Source organism: Prunus mume, linkage group LG3 (assembly GCF_029339155.1).
Source record: "Prunus mume cultivar Tortuosa linkage group LG3, ASM2933915v1, whole genome shotgun sequence".
NCBI lineage: Eukaryota > Viridiplantae > Streptophyta > Magnoliopsida > Rosales > Rosaceae > Prunus > Prunus mume.
Window position 1 is genome coordinate 9395745 of NC_142700.1, and position 16337 is coordinate 9412081.

General features: G+C 39.9%; 2 long non-coding RNA genes and 1 pseudogene across 2 annotated transcripts; all 3 read left to right on the forward strand.

Moving 5' to 3' along the window:
- Window positions 1-6856: 6856 nt before the first annotated feature.
- Window positions 6857-8660, forward strand: LOC103319439 (uncharacterized). The gene is made up of 3 exons (XR_016125644.1): window positions 6857-7171; window positions 7648-7726; window positions 8018-8660. It is a non-coding gene; the product is annotated as an uncharacterized LOC103319439 (long non-coding RNA).
- A 945-nt stretch (window positions 8661-9605) lies between these two features.
- Window positions 9606-11953, forward strand: LOC148918664 (uncharacterized). Its single transcript, XR_016125639.1, has 5 exons — window positions 9606-9872; window positions 10669-10851; window positions 10984-11061; window positions 11162-11229; window positions 11365-11953. It is a non-coding gene; the product is annotated as an uncharacterized LOC148918664 (long non-coding RNA).
- Window positions 11954-14861: 2908 nt separating this feature from the next.
- On the forward strand, window positions 14862-15756 carry LOC148918665 (uncharacterized; annotated as a pseudogene).
- The last annotated feature ends 581 nt before the right edge of the window (window positions 15757-16337 follow it).

Genomic DNA, 16337 nt, shown 5'->3' on the forward strand with positions numbered 1-16337 from the left:
CCACACCGGGCTCGCTACATTCTCACCAGCCCGCTACATTCTCACCACCATCACACAATCACATCTCCTCATACGCCGGGACGCACCCGCCACGATGGGGTCCGCCAACATGCCGGCTAATCCAAAGACGCGCGTGCGACTCACACTGGGCTCGCTACATTCTCACCACCGCCTCGCTACATTCTCACCACCATCACACAATCACATCTCCTCATACGCGGACGCACCCGCCACGTATGGGGTCCGCCAACACGCCGGCTAATCCAAAGACGCGCGTGCGACTCACACGGGCTGGCTACATTCTCACCACCGCCTCGCTACATTCTCACCAGCCATCACACAATCACATCTCCTCATACGCCGGGACGCACCCGCCACGTATGGGGTCCGCCAACACGCCGCTAATCCAAAGACGCGTGCGACCACACCGGGCTCGCTACATTCTCACCAGCCCGGCCAGCTACATTCTCACCAGCCATCACACAATCACATCTCCTCATACGCCGGACGCACCCGCCACGTATGGGGTCCGCCAACACGCCGACTAATCCAAAGACGCGCGTGCGACTCACACCGGGCCTACATTCTCACCAGCCACGGCACGCTACATTCTCACCAGCCATCACACAATCACATCTCCTCATACGCCGGGACGCACCGCCACGTATGGGGTCCGCCAACACGCCGCTAATCCAAAGACGCTGCGTGCGACCACACCGGGCTCGCTACATTCTCACCAGCCACGCCGCTACATTCTCACCAGCCATCACACAATCACATCTCCTCATACGCCGGGACGCACCGCCACGATGGGTCCGCCAACACGCCGCTAATCCAAAGACGCGCGTGCGACCTCTCGGGCTGCTACATTCTCACCACCCCGCCGCTACATTCTCACCACCATCACACAATCACATCCCCTCATACGTCCGGACGCACCCGCCACGTATGGGGTCCGCCAACACGCCGCTAATCCAAAGACGCGCGGCGACCACACCGGGCCCGCTACATTCTCACCAGCCTCACACAATCACATCTCCTCATACGCCGGGCACCCGCCACGATGGTCAACACGCCGCTAATCCAAAGACGCGTGCGACCTCACACCGGGCTACATTCTCACCACCCTCAACATGATCACAATATGGGGTACGTGGGGTAGTGCGTATAGCACTGTAAGCTAACATTCAATCGCTTTATTTACCTTTATCCATCCACACAATTTAATATATAAAATATAAATTCTACTTCTATACAAGCCTCAACCCTGGCAAAGCATCTGATAATTCTGCAATTTAAATTATATAATAATATCCTAAAATCACGCATAAACCATTTAACTCAACAACGCCCAAGACCTGTCACTAAGGTCATTCTAACCCTCCTGGGATGATAGAACTACACAACGAAAGTCTAGAGGTCAACCCGCGGTCAAACTACCCAACTTGGTCAAACAGGCCCGCGGGGCCCACGACCTCCAAATCATGATCCGACAGTTCCTATAGGTTCTACAAGGTCTAGGACACACGTCCTGCAAGTTTGGTCCAGATCGGACGGTCGGATCGCTCACGATCGCACGATCGGACGGTTACTAAAACCCTAACCCTAGGGTTAGCATTTCTGGAGTATCCGGGACTCCATTTTACGATCCGTCGAATCCTACATGATCCTGGAAATACCTAGATCAACATATTATAAATTCAGGACCATCCAACGGTCCAAACCTAGCGAACCCGGAAAATACGCGATATGCGATATCCGTTCGGAACTCTAGCGGTATCCAAAATGAGATCCGAGCATACCTACGCGCTCGTGACATCGAGAGGATTGCAATGGGACAAAAATGCCCTCAGCTATCCCATGCAGCCACACGCACGGCGCGGGGTGTCAAAGCGATATCGCATCGCAGAAATCCTCCAAATCGTGAACCAAGACTCCTACCCTAGGTAATACACCTAATTTGGAGTCACTTTTGTTCTTGGACATACCCCAAAAACTGACCGGAAGTGGCGGAATCGAGGCCAAAACCGCCAAACTTCCCTCTCTTAATCGATCTCCAAAATGCATAAATCTCCCGAATCTAACCCAACAGGCAGCAAGAACAGCTCGAGAGGTTCAAGATCCATACCGGATCGTCGGAAATGGTGGCCGGATGACGACGAACGGAGCCGGCGGTTTCACAAACCGCGCTTTCTCCTCGCTTTCCGCGAAAACACGGCGGTGGCGGCGAGACCCGGGTAGGAAGAGAACGGCGGTCATTTTGGTACCGCCCCGTCGACTTTGGTGGTCGGACGAGAGCACGGCCGCCAAAACGTGGCGGCCTCCATTGCCGCCGCGAACCAGCGGAGGGAGAGAGGGACGCGCGGGAGAGAGAGAGACAGACGGGGGCAATTCCGTCTTTTAACCAAAAATCCATTTTCCAAATATTTACGATTATGCCACTGAGCTTCATTTGACCATATCTCTCTCGTTACAACTCCGATTCGAGCCCACTACGTGTCTACGGACTCATCTCACCGTGCTCTACGCAACGGTACAACCGAATTTTCAAATTCCTTCCGGGTAAGAAAATGACCAAAATACCCTTATCCCACGGGTAAATTCTTAATTTCACTTAAATAAATTAAACATGGGACAAATTTGGGGTCGGGGTGTTACATGCACTGTCATAGGACGGAGCTTGCAGACGCATCAAGTTTCAGCTGCCGTCCTCCTTGTTCGGCACCGAAAATGACCCAACCCACCTAGGAGGCCCGCCACCACCTAGCCGCTTAGCGCCTAGCCGCCTAGCGCCCGCTTAGCCGCTTAGCCGCCTAGCCGTCCGCCTCGCCCCATTTTTTTAACACTGCGATTGACTGAAAGTCTGCAACCAAATTGAAAAAGTTTACCCTAAAATTTGAGCTTGAGATTGAGATTTGGAAGTCAAGCAAGCACAAGTCATGGGAACCCTAAATACAAAATTTGCTGACTTGGTGTCTGCTTCGTGGAAGGAAATGATGAAGCTATCCTAACATGGAGTTTCTATGGTCTTGCCAATAACAAGGTTCGGTTTTAGGCCCCAATCTCAAATTCGACTATTTATTTCTGGTTTGGTTAAGCAATAGATCGATTGGTTTGGTTCTTCTTGCTTGAAACTTGATAAATCTTTATGCATTCAATATTCATCCATTAATGGTTCTTCCTGGTTGGACTGCTTTTCATTCTTTGGATATTGCATTTCGTTATAGATTTTGACATTTGATCATGCCTCTTGTTTGTCGAAGAAAAAAAAGAAAGAAAGAAAGATTTGTCTCCTCCTCCTCTTTCATAGGAACACAAAACCAACCCACGAAAGAACAGAAAAAATAAATAAATAAATAAATATATAAAAATTACACCACCTTAGTCCTGACTCCTGACCCAAATGACATGTGGAAACTGTCAAGCTAACTATAGGGAAACCAGAGAGGCAACAGCAAACATTTTCTATAGAACTGAACCTACCTATCTTAGAAGATGGAGGGGCAGAAGAGTAGAAAATCAAATAGCTTACCATATATTTGTCGCTGGTTCTTCCTCACATATAATAGCAGGGTTAGGCCCAGGATCAGCAGTCCAGAGACAACACAGATCTGGTTACTATGATCTTTGTATTGTGTCCTCGATCTAGGAGTAGGAATGAATTGAGGAGTCAGAAATTCATAAAGAAGACATAAAGAAGAAATCTAGGCCTGGATTTCTTATATTTGTGTAGTTCGAACAAAATAAATATAAAAAAAGTCTTTGATAGGAGTTCAATGTTCACTTCTTCGCATTTTTGCACTGGAAGATGTTGGTTTAGTTGAGGCTCATGTAATCTCTCTTAATATCAAAAACCAAAAAACAAATCCATGTTTTTACACTTGGTCGCTCCTGGCTTTGATTGTTTCCCTCCATGGCTGATCCCACATGAAAAAAAGGCTACATGATCTCAATCAAAACTAACATTACTATATTCACCCAAAGATATCAATCCGGAAATAAAAGATGGCAAGCGCAGGCCATATAAGTTGAACCTTTGAACATCAAAGACTGTGAGCGCTTTGGCGCAAAGACGCCTTCAAAGCTATCATATAACCATATTTTGATCTTGCCATCCACCGATGTTGAAAAGACAATCATGCGGCATGAAGCATGAAAACAAGTGTTGGATAATATATTGCAGGAACCGGAAAGTAAATCGATGATTCGAACAAAAACTTCACCGAACCACAACATCAATACCCAAAGTGGCACTTACATGGACATTTTCTTTGGTATGAGGATGCAGAATAGACAGAGCTTCATGACCTTCAAAAGTAAACTGTCTTTGGCTACAAAATATACCCCAAACCTTAATCATACATTAATGAAACCAACCTTGACGGTCTTGTCATCAGCACAAGTTATGACCAAAAGTTGGTCGTGAGGGGAAAGAATGCCAAAATCATTTACACTTCCTAAGTGAGCATCAATCTACGTAAGAAAAAGGATGGGTTGGGTTTATAGTCACGTACTCAAAAGTTGCAGTTTCCTTGAGAATTTGTGTTCTTTTTCATGACTTATTTCCAATTGTTGTTGCCTCCATTATAAGAATATAATTGCACAATGCGCTTTGCATATGCAACCCCAGTTCATTGAAGAACACGACGGCAGTGAATATGAACTACAAGAACTGAAAATCAGCAACTCCATACCATTTTAAGTATGAGAACATTCTCACCAAATATAGAACCATCAGGACTCATCGGATACGATTAATGATACTTATGAATCTTTGACGAGCTTCTGAAATAATTGACATTTGTTCAAATTTGGATCATATCAGTAAGGTTGAGAGAGTAGTACGTAATCCGTAGATGCACCTTTAAGGCCATTGGGCCTGCATCAAGATTCCAGACTCTAAAATTTCTTGAAAGCAACTTTTTCCCTGAACTAATATCCCATAGTCCTATGTCTCCATCACCCCCAGGTTCCGACTGAAGAATCACATTAGCAGGATTCATGAGTGAACTATACAAACTAATTACCGCACACGATCATTCTAAAAAGACAGGAAATTTATAAACGATGGGAGAAAAAAAGAAAGAAAAAAAAACATAGATTCCCATTACTTAACATAGAAGAAGAGTCCGCCAAGTGGGATGAAAATCCATGCTCATTGGAGATGAGCCCTCATTTAGTGTCAGGGCAAAAGTAGTGGGCAAAACATTGGGTATGGCAACCGACAGGTGACTTTGGCCAAGATCAGTGATTGATTTTACCTAAACAAATGAAAGAAAACCAAGGTCAAGATACAGAAGTGCTATAATTATTTAATTGTACATAAAATTGATTCAGATTACCTCATCCAAAATCGGAAAGAACATTTTTTCTGGACAAGCATGGATAGTCAATAACCTCTATAGTCAGTAGCCACAAAAATTTAATCGAAGGTTAATAATAACAACTATGCAATGTGTAAAATGACGACACATTTCAAACATAAATTAGAGGGTACAGCCCAACAACATCACTTGAAGAACTAAAATAAAATACTGGGCTCTTTGCGATTGAGAGATACTGCTCCGGAGAGTGCATCTTGTGTTACAGATAAATTTTTGGCTCAGAGAAGAAGTTGGAAGTGGATTTGATGTTGCTTGTGAAGGCTAAATACAGAAGGTTAGAGCAATCTTAGAAGAAACCGGAAAGACTAAACAAAATCTTGTTTAAAAATAGAAAAAGAAAATCAGCTAGTATGGTGATGAGCAGAAACCTTGGTTAATGAGGACCAATACGAAAAGAATTTCAGTTTACAGAGCATATCTTACTTGCAAACTGTTCCCAGTCGACAGAGACAAAGACAAACAGCCATTCACAAACACGATCAATGAAAAGGGTTTTAATAACTGGATTTGGACAAAAATAAGTAAGTGTAGACACCGAGCAGGACATTGGTTAATGAGGACAAATACTTAGGAAAAATAAATTTATGTCACCATAACATATCTTACTTCCAAATTGTTTTCAATTGGTTGAGGCAAAGGAACATTTTCCTGTGGTTCACAAACATGATCAACGAAAGAGTCTTAATGACTGGATTTGGACGAGGGTCTTTCACTACAAGAAAACTAAGTATTTACTGTGCACTATTTACAGTGTGCACGTGTTTCTCGCTTTAAAAGCTTAGTTTTTATGGCGTGGATTCAATGCACGCCGTAAATGGATCTTTGCCTTCGTTTATTACGGGGTGCTTTAGGTGCACGCCGTGTTTTTTTATTAATAATGGCGTGCTAGTCACGTGCGCCGTAAAAAGGTTGTGCTTCATGCCATAAACTATATTACCGTTAATGGCATACTTTGTTTGCACACCGTGAAATCCATTCCCCACCCCCTTTTTTGGCTTGCCGCTCTTTCTTTTCACCAAATTTAAATTTGGTGCGTGATATTCCTTCCAAACCCTCATACTCCCTCTCATCTCTTCTCAGACTTCGTCTCTCTCTCTCCCTCTCTCTCTCTCTCTCTCTCTCTCATCCTAAATCCTACAGCAACCATCCCTCTGTTCTTGAATTCCTTTTCATATATATTATTTAAAGAGTATAGCCGTGACCTCAAGAGGCATATTGATCTCAAGAGGCATATTGATCTCAAGGGTTATTTCAGGTGTATAGCCGAGCGGCTATACTACTTATAAAAGGACCCGCCTAGGCGCCTAGGCGGCCCATTTTTGGATATTTTAACCGTATAGTCGTTCGGCTATACTCTTTAAATATTAATACATTCGAATATTTTAAGGGTATAGCCGATCGGCTATACTCTTTGAATACATTCGAAACAAACACGAAGCTTGCACTCACATAGGACGGAGCTTGCAGACGCAGTCAAGTTTTGGCTGCTTCGTCCTCCTTGTTCGGCAACGACAAATGACCCTACCCGCCTAGGAGGCCCGCCCAGCCGCCTAGCGCCCGCCTAGCCGCCTAGCGCCCGCCTAGCGGCCTAGCGCCAGCCTAGCCGCCTAGCCGTCCGCCTAGCCCCATTTTTTGAACACTGCGATTGACTGGAAGTCTGAAACCCGAAATTGAAAAAGTTTACCTGCAAATTTGAGCTTGAGATTGAGATTTGAAAGCCGAAGCAAGCACAAGTCATGGGAACCCTAAATACAAAATTTGCTGACTTAGGGATTATTTCCTGTCTTGTGAGTTTTGCTACCATAATTGGAATTATTTTCTGTTTAGTTTCTCTTCCTGCTGATTTGAATGGTCTGATTATGAATTTGCTACAATGTTATGAATGCGGGGTCGAAACTTGGCTCCTTTACTTGATAGTATTTTCTAATTTTCATGTCATATCGTTAAGGAGTACCATTTTGACTCGGTTATTGTGGATTTCATATCAGTCAATATTAAAGATCTGGGAATGGGCTTGCAGTTGCATTATAATCTGTTGTTTTTTTGTGTCACTACTGGTTGGTGTAATTTGAGGAAAGTGTTTGATCCAAATCTGTTTTTCTTCTTGTTTTGCAAGTGGGTAGTTTAATTAAGTGGTTGGATTCTACTTTTTATTCTGGAATCATTAGATTAGCACGTTGGCTAGCCTTAATCGGTTATTGTTTTCACTTATAACTGTTACAAATTGTCTTACTTTTATGCCTTTTGTTTTCTGTTTATACAGATGGCTGGAACTTTTGGTTTTGGCCATGACTGGCTGGGTGAAGGAGCTTATTATTGTAACAAGAATTTCAGAAATTGAGGTCTCTTGTGGCTTTTGGAATATTATTATCTCTGCGTATTATGAGATTCGATAGATTGTTCTTTAAAGAAATATCCATTATTGAATAAATTCTCTGTAGATATGCCATCATTATGCAAAATCTGACTGAGAGGCTTAGGCCCCTTGTGGGTTTGAAAGGCTAGGATTATTGTGTTATTTGGAAACTGAGTGAAGACCAAAGGTTAAGAGGAACCTTTTAATTAACAGTTACTAATTCATGTTTCTTTTGGTGACTAATTTTTTTTTTTTTGGGTAACTGTCAAATTCACAGATCTCTGATGACCAACAATTGATTGATTATGTCACAGGCCAATGCAACATTTCACTGGAGCAAGACACCCTGCTTGGTGTTGGCTGCAATAGAAGCTTCCCTGTCAATATAAATGACATGAGCACTGAATTACAGCCACAGCCTTTCCAGGCAATGAGCATGAAGGAAATGATCATCTAAACAGTAATCATTTCCAGCAGTCACCTGTTGTTTCCCCAGTGGATCATGATTTGAATGTGACATACGACATATCAGTTGATCGAATCCTTCTCTGCCGCACTTCGAATGTGCCAATGAATGTCCTGCAACATGTCAATTGCAACTCAGAGAACAGCGTGAAGAATCTCCTTGTTTTTGTGAGAATTGATAATGCCCTTGTATTTGATAAAGGTCGTGTGTTGAGCTGAACACGAATGATCGTCAAAAATTTCATCTTTTATATATGGTTTTGAATGTATAGTTGATGTCTTGTATGATTCTTAATTGTAAATAAAGGATGGGATTCATTGATTAGTACCAACAGATGGCAAGACCCTCGAGGTCGATGATAAGAGCAGTGATTTTTTCAATTTTTATTTTAGTATTTTTCTGATGTGAAAACATAGTAGCTAATAGTAGTATAGAATGTATGTAATAATATTTCTTCAAGTTGTTGTACGAGGATCATTGGCAAATATATCAATCATATTGAAGAGATACATATATGGTACTTGTTGTACCTTATTTATATGATAATAAATAATGATCTAGCATTTTCCTTCATCATAGTCTTCATCATAGACATTATATCTCCACACATAGAGAGTGCCTTATGATCCCTGAAGAGCAATGAAGAACTATTTGTTATAAGATGTGTGCTTGATTTCATTATAAGTTCCTATCTTGATTTCATTATAAGATGTGTGCTTAATTTGGAAAATGGCCATTCTAAATTCCTTCGCTACATTTTTTGTAATATCACATGTGCTCGCAATTGTTCTTCAGCCTTGCCTTTGCCTTTGTTTCTATCTTAACTTTCCCTAACCACCAAAGGTTTTCCTAGCTAAATTTCTTTAAGGTTCAAGAAAAGTTTCTTGGTGAAAAAATGTTGGTTGCACCAGCTTAGCAACATGCACAACCAGCAGACAAATGAAGTAATATGTTATATTTAAGAATGAGATGCTACTTCTCATCTAACACATGTTGTTTGAATTCTTATTTTGAATAGTTCATATATCAATGTCATATGACCTCTGATACCTTCAATAAATTTCAATGAAGAACTAGTTGTTGTATTTATGGGTTTAACTTATATTATTTGTTATAAATAAAATTCATTTTTTATTCTTGTCCAATGGGCTAATAGCGGGAAATCATTAGAATGAGAGGTATCAGAAAGAATTTAAATTCTCATTTCCTAATATCACATGTATAAATTGAAGTAATTACTCTAGCCCAGCGGGGCTTTACTTTCCGAATACATTTGGATATTTAAAGATATAGCCGTACGGCTATACTCTTAAAAATATTTTAATTGTATAGCCGTGCGGCTATACGCTTCGAATACATTTCAAACAAACACGAAGCTGCACTCGCGTAGGTCGGAGCTTGCAGACGCAGTCAAGTTTCGGCTGCTTCGTCCTCCTTGTTCGGCACCGAAAAATGACCCAACCCGCCTAGGAGGCCCGCCCAGCCGCCTAGCGCCCGCCTAACCGCTTAGCGCCCGCCTAGCCCCATTTTTTAAACGTTGCGACTCACTGGAAGTCTGAAACCCGAAATTGAAAAAGTTTACCTGCAGATTTGGAAGCCAAAGCAAGCACAAGTCATGCAAAGCCTAAATACAAAATTTGCTGACTTGGGGATTATTTCCTTTCTTGTGAGTTTTGCTACCATAATTGGAATTATTTTCTGTTTAGTTTCTCTTCCTGTTGGTTTGAATGGTCTGATTGTGAATTTGCTAATTTTCATGCCATATCGTTAAGGAGTACCATTTTGACTTGGTTATTGTGGATTTCATATCAGTCAATATTAAAGATCTGGGAATGGGCTTGCAATTGCATTATAATCTGTTGTTTTTTTGTGTCACTACTGGTTGGTGTAATTTGAGGAAAGTGTTTGATCCGAATCTGTTTTTCTTCTTGTTTTGCATGTGGGTAGTTTAATTAAGTGGTTGGATTCTACATTTTACTCTGGAATCATTAGATTAGCACGTTGGCTAGCCGTAATCGGTTATTGTTTTCGTTTCACCTATAACTGTTACAAATTGTCTTACTTTTATGCCTTTTGGTTTCTGTTTATACAAATGTCTGGAACTTTTGGTTTTGGCCATGACTGGCTGGGTGAAGGAGCTTTTGAGGAATTATTGTAACAAGAATTTCAGAATTTGAGGTCTCTTGTGGCTTTTGGAATATTATTATCTCTGCGTATTATGAGATTCAATAGATTGTTCTTTAAAGAAATATCCATTATTGAATAAATTCTCCGTAGATATGCCATCATTATGCAAAATCTGACTGAGAGGCTTTGGCCCCTTGTGGGTTTGAAAGGCTAGGATTATTGTGTTATTTGGAAACTGAGTGAAGACCAAAGGTTAAGAGGAACCTTTTAATTAACAGTTACTAATTCATTTTTCTTTTTGTGACTAATTTTTATTTTATTTTATTATTTTTTAGGTTTATTGAGTTGATGGATTGTTGTTTTTCTGGGGCTGATGAGAACACTCAGACTAATGGAGGAAATGAACTTATTTTTCCAGTTTATCCAGTCCTTCCATGCAGAGATACAATGCAGCGCTCAAGAACAAATTCCTGTGATCTTCTTGCCCAGCTTCCTTCTTCTCTGTCCTTAGACTCTGGGTACCTATATATCCTTTTCATTTTCGCGTTTTTTTTTACTCATTCAATCATAATTACCAACTACCAAACATATCTTGACAAAAGAAATTAATTTGTGTTTTTCTGTCATTAACCATGGGTTTTCATGAGCAGGATTTATGCACATCCATTAATATTAAACCAGCCCATTTGTTGAACTCATCTTCTAACAGAGATTCTAGTGCCATGGCAGTGAGCTCAAGTTCCCATTTTTCCTAGCTAGTTCCAAAAGAAAGTCATTTTCTGAACATATAATTAAATGTAACTATATGTTTCTACTTACATTTTGCAGGAAAGAGATGGGACCAGAGTTTTGGTTCCAAGTGCAGAGGGTTGATTGAGCTGTTTGTCTCCAAAGATGTATGATGTTTTATGATGCTTCACTCAAACCTTGCTTTAATTTCTTCTGTTAGATTTGAAATTTTATTTTGGTCACATCTCTCACAAATAGTTTTTTTTTGTTTTTTTTTTTTTGGGTAACTGTCAAATTCACAGATCTCTGATGACCAACAATTGATTGATTATGTCACAGCCCAATGCAACATTTCACTGGAGCCTTGGTGTTGGCCGCAATAGAAGCTTCCCTGTCAATATAAATGACATGAGCACTGAAATACAGCCACAGCCTTTCCAGGCAATGAGAATGAAGGAAATGATCATCTAAACAGTAATCATTTCCAGCAGCAGACTGTTGTTTCCCCAGTGGATCATGATTCGAATGTGCCATACAACATATCAGTTGATCGAATCCTTCTCTGCAGCACGTCTCCAATGAATGTCCTGCAACATGTCACTTACAACTCAGAGAACAGCATGAAGAATGTCCTTGTTCTTGTGAGAATTGATAATGCCCTTGTATTTGATAGAGGTCATGTGTTGAGCTGAACACAAATGATCGTCAAAAATTTAATCTTTTCTATATGGCTTTGCATGTATAGTTGATGTTTTGTATGATTCTTAATTGTAGATAAAGGATGGGATTCATTGCTTAGTACCAACGGATGGCAAGACCCTCGAGGTCGATGATAAGACCAATGACTTTTTTTAATTTGAATCATAGTCTTCATCATAGACATTATATCTCCACACTTAGAGAGTGCCTTATGATCCCTGTTGGATTGAACCCTTACACATTTGATGCATTTCTTTGAACATCTCCTCATTACCTTCGGCAAAAACTTTGAGATCCTTCATGAGGGTATCTAAGTCCTTGGAGCGACAATTGCTGTCAAGAATGAACCAAAAACATGCAGAACATATTTCTTTTTTTCATAAGATTGTTTATGTATAGATTATAAGAAGCATAAAAAAAAAAATGATGTTCTCACTTGTCAATGTCCTCGAGGAAATTTTGGTATTTTAGCGAAAAAGAAGGAAAAAACGCTCTGGCAGCTTCGCTACCTATCTCGCCATTTTGGCTCACTACATCTAGAGGAGAGAGAAATTCAAGGCTCACCAAATTTGAAATCTGCGCAAGAGAGAGAGAGAGAGAGAGAGAGAGAGAAGAAAAAGCTAGAAGCTGCGCAAGAGAGAGAGAGAGAGAGGGAAAGAGAGAGAGAGAGAGAGAGAAAAGAAAAGGAAAGGTTCGGTGGTAGGCTACTTTTCATTTTGAGTTCTTTCTTTTAAATTTTTTAATGAATTTGAAATAATAAATATTTGAGGTTAGCTAAAATAGAGAGCATTGCTGGAGGAACCACCTTTTAAGTGGTTAGCTATTTTAACTAGAATTTGGGTGAAATTTGGAGACTCTCCTGGAAATGCTCTAACAGAGTATCCAAATGGCAAACCTGGCAATTGTATGCTCTCATACTGTGAATGATGTTTCCAAGGCACATTCAAAATTACTAAAAGCAAAATTATCGAATATTTTAACAGTATAGCCGGCTATACCCTTTAAACACATTCGAATTTTTTTAAAGTATAGCCGCGCAGACTGATATATCTCGTAGCGGAAAAGCAGGGTTGTCAATTGCAATAAGAAAAAGGCTATAATTGGGTTTAGTTCATAATTACGATGGATACAATTTAGAAAGTAAATTACTGTACAGGCAATTTTATACTATGAAATTCAACATTCTTTGATCCACAAAATGTTGGCAAATCCTTTTATTTTATTTTATTTTTATTGGTATTTATGGGTTTAACCTGTATTATTTGTTATAAATAAAATTCATTTTTTATTCTTGCCCAATGGACTAATAGCTGGAAATCATTAGAATGTGAGGTATCAGAAAGACTTTAAATTCTCATTCCCTAATATCACTTGTATAAATGAAGTAATTGAATGAATAACTTAAGCCCAATGGGCTAAAGTGGTATCTTAGCCCTAAACCTAAAATCATATGAAAAAATTGTATATTTAAAGCGTATCGGCAATACTCTTTTAATATATTTGAACATTTCAAAGGTATTGTTGCGCGGCTATACACTATAACATTTTAAAAATTAAAAATGTATAGCCTAGCAGCTATACTCGTTAAAAATATTCACGTTTTGGGGACAGAGAAACGAACACGAAGCTTGCAGTCGGAGTCACAGCCGTTTCCAAGCTTCAAAGACTCGGTCTTGAGCCTATCTCTCAACTCAAGTTTTGATTTTTTTTTTTCTTCGGTTTTGGCTACTGGGTTGATTTGATTGGATTGGGCTCTTTCAATGTATGTAAAGATAGAGACTTCGTACTCCGGGCTGGGCACCGACCCAATTTTTTGATCACTACAATTGACTGCAAGTCTGAAACCCCACATTGAAAATTAAAATATCGACATGTAAAAGTTGTCAAATTGTTGGAGTTCCACGACAACAAGAAAACCAACAATTATATGACCCAAAAAAGATCATGGAGGTGTACGGAAAAATCAAAGTTCCAAAATAAGTTGGATTAAATCACTACTAATATAATCTCCACTTTAATCTAACAAATGAGTGAAAGAAACAAATGAAATTGACATCTTCAAACTCATAAAGTATAGAACGGACTCGGAGAAATCCTTGAATTGATGTGAAACCGAGACATTCATTGCATCTCATAGAACTTGAACATGGCAACTCTCTAAACGACATTCAAACATTGAAATTTCCTTGTATATCTCCTATTTTTTGGATTGGAAGGAGTAACAACACCAGCAATAGTAGCAGTAGAAACAATCATTTTATTCATAACCAAACCGAACTTCAAACAAATACTTAGTCACATCCATCTCATCACATTTACCTTGGAACCCCTCCATGGAGATTATCCTAATATGTGAAGACAAACAAGTAAGCACAAATGCTGGTGGACGGAAAGGGTTGTTTTCTGTGTTCAACATACTATCAAGGTCTTGGAAAAAGATTATTCTAGATTAGGTGATCGGTTCATATATTCTATGAGCAATGTCCAGTAACCAAAATGAATGAGTCCAAGCTCCAACTATTTCAAATGTTTAAAGATAACAGGCAAAAATAAACCATCCAAACTAGAAGCTGAAGAGAAAGATACGTAACATTGGAAATTCCTATAGTAAACGGAGGCACAAGGTAATCACAGGCTAGACTTTCACCTACTGGAAGCCTATAGGGACGAATTTTGGCTGCGGATTTTAGAAAACATAAAATGGCATATGAGCACCAACTGAAGACATCGACAATCAGGTTTTCAAGCTTTGGGGAATTGATGAAGAGTTGGAACATACGATTATTTCTAGTATTTGTGATGCTTGTCTTCAATTCAGGGGCAGAGATTTTGAATCAACTCTAAAATTGCCGAGTATAGTCAAATCTTCAAGTACGGGGCACTTAGAAAAAAGTTTCTCCATTGAGGCACCATCTCCCCCATCAAATCTAACACAGAGGTACTTGAGACTCGGGAGATTGTCCTACATGTAATGCCAGTGTACATAAGAATGGTTTCTTCCCCTATTCTTGTGTTAAATATCCCTAGGTGCCCTTTTGACATTTGATAGTATCTCTTTACAGATCGAAGACAACTCGAGAGACTTCTCGGTGAGGAAGCGATGACGCCTTCCCCACAAGATCCTGAGCGCTTCAGCTATCCTATCATGGAGTTTCTATGGTCTTGCCAATAACAAGGTTCGGTTTCTGACTATTTGTTTCTGGTTTGTTAAGCAATAGATTGATTGGTTTGGTTCTTCTTGCTTGAAACTTGATAAATCTTGATGAATTAAATATTCATCCATTGATGGTTCTTCTTGGTTGGGCTGCTTTTCATTCTTTGGATATTGCATTTCTGTTTTAGATTTTGACATTTGATCATACCCTCAAGTATACCCAGTTTAATTTTCCTTGTAAATGCAAATGTAGCATTTTTGTTGTTGTGGAATGTGTGCAGGTGTCCTGGCCTTGTGACTTCGAGTTTACCAGTAAATTTATTGGACAGCAAACACACGAACCTAGAGCTGATTGGCAAGTGGAAAATTTGGAGGTGTTATCATTTGGTTCATACTTAAATTTGGCCATAATACTTGAAATTATACAAAAACATTGCAAGAATTTTTATGGTTTAGATTTGTCCAAAGGCTCTGTTCATGGGCGTGAGGCATATTGTCAATTGTGAAGTTGGTGCCTAATATCAAGTACTTAAATTTGGAGGGTGCAAAAGTTAATCGGGATGGTCTTGCCACGTTGCTACGCGAATGCAAAGGTTTGGTGATGTTGGACGTCAGAGATTGTTCTGGTTTCGATGAGAACAACGATGAAATATCAAAGCTTGGGTCTCATATTAGTAAATTTAAGCGAAAGGGTTCTAAATTTCTTGAATTTCTTCGTGGTATGGACAATTTTGTTCTTTTTGTTGATGGATACTCATTTCATGTGCATGTGGAGGAGATGTGGGATGAAATGCTTAATGATTTGTGCGATGCGTTCAATGATTTGGGTGACGAGGAATGAAGAACTATTTGATTGTACTAAGCGATATCTCAGCTTTTTTTATATTTACAACATTGAAGAGCAATTATGTGTGTTGAGTGTGGAGTGGTGTGGTGTTCATCTTGTGTTTTTGGACACTGTACTCTAATGAGGGCTTGTTATAAGTTCCTATCTTGATTTCATTATAAAATGTGTGCTTAATTTGGAAAATGGGCATTCTAAATTCCTTCGCTACATTTTGTGTAATATCACATGTGCTCGCGATTGTTCTTCAGCCTTGCCTCTGCCTCTGTTTCTATCTTAACCTTCCCTAACCACCAAAGGTTTTCCTAGCTAAATTTCATTGAGGTTCGAGAAAAGTTTCTTGGTGAAAGAATGTTGGTTGCAACAGCTTAACAACATGCACAACCAGTAGACAAATGAAGTAATATCTTATATTTAAGAATGAGATGCTACTTCTCATCTAACACATGTTGTTTGAATTCTCATTTTGAATAGTTCATATAACAATGTCATATGACCTCTGATACCTTCAATAAATTTCAAAACAGAGCTGCAAACTTCTCTTCGTTGTCTCGTTAGACTATTTTGTATCAAATTTT